Below are 1819 nucleotides of genomic sequence, written 5' to 3'. Positions count from 1 at the left end.
AACTACAATGATAACAACAACAACAGCAACAACAATAACAATAATAATAAAAATAATAATTATTATAATAAAATAATAATAATAATAATAAAAAATAATAATAATAATAATAATGATGATGATGATGATGATGATAATAATGATAATAATAATAATAACAAAGGTAACAATAATAATAAATATATATATATATATATATATATATATATATATATATATATATATATATATATATATATATATTATATATATATATAATATATATATAATAATATATAATAAGATAATAATAATAACGATACTACTACTAATAAATATAATAATAATAATGATAATAATAATAATAATAATAATAATAATAATAATAAGGATAATAGTATTAATGATAATAGTAATAATAATAATGATAATAATAATAATAATAATAATAATAATAATAATAATTATAATAATAACAATGATAATAATAACATAGAAAATAATTAAAACTATGATGATAATGATTATTATGTTAATGACAATGAAAATAATTATAATAATGATAATGATACCAGTGATAATAATATCATTGCTAGTAAGGATAATAATGTGATAACAATAATAATGATAATGATTATCATACTACTACTACTACTATTGATGATAATAATGATAATAATAATGATAATAATAATAATAATAATAATAATAATAATAATAATAATAATAATAATAATAATAATAATAATAATAATAATAATAATAATAATAATAATAATAATAATAATGATAATAATAATAATAATAATAATAATGATAATGAAAATAACAATAATGGTCAAATTAATGATATGAGGATGATAATAATAATAATAGTGATAATAATAATAAAAAACAATAATAGTAATAGTAATAATTATATCACTATCATTGTATTTATCATTCTTCTATTATTATTATTATCATTATTATTGATATCATTATTATTATAACTATTGTTATTATTGTTATTATCATTATCATTATCATCATTATTATTTTATTATTATTATCATTTTATTATTATTATTATTATTATTATTATTATTATTATTATTATTATTATTATTGTTGTTGTTGTTGCTGTTATTATTATTTTAATCATTGTTACAACAATTAATATTTTTCATTATTTCATTATTATCATTATCAATGTCACCAACATCACCATTATCATTACCATTACTGTTCTTATTTTTGTATTATCTTTCATGTCATTATTTTTGCTATTCTTGTTATTGGTATTATTATCGTTATCTTCTTCCTCATTCTTATTAGGATGCTTACCTTTATCATTATTATTATTATTATCATTATCATTTTCATCACTTTCATTGCTATTACTGTTATCATTATTATCATCATTATTATTATTATTATTGTCGTTATTATTATTATTATTATTATTATTATTATTATTATTATTATTATTATTATTATTATTATTATTATTATTATCATTATTATTATTATTATCAATATCATTACAATCATTTTTATCATCATTGCTGTTATTATTATTGTTATTATTATTATTACAATTATTAGTTTCATTAATATTACTACCATTATTATAATGATTTTCATAATCATTTTCATAAATTTCCTTATAATTATTGTCATTATTATCATCTCATCATCTTCGTTATCATAATATTATCTTTATTATTGTTGTTGTTGTTATTATTATTATTATTATCATTATTATTATTATTATTATCATCATTATAATAATAATAATAATAATAATAATAATATAATTATATATATTATTATTATTATTATTATCATTATTGTTATC

Source organism: Penaeus monodon, chromosome 35, assembly GCF_015228065.2.
Source record: "Penaeus monodon isolate SGIC_2016 chromosome 35, NSTDA_Pmon_1, whole genome shotgun sequence".
NCBI classification, from domain to species: Eukaryota; Metazoa; Arthropoda; class Malacostraca; order Decapoda; family Penaeidae; genus Penaeus; species Penaeus monodon.
The sequence above is the reverse complement of the archived record's forward strand: the minus strand, read 5'-3'. Positions refer to the sequence as shown.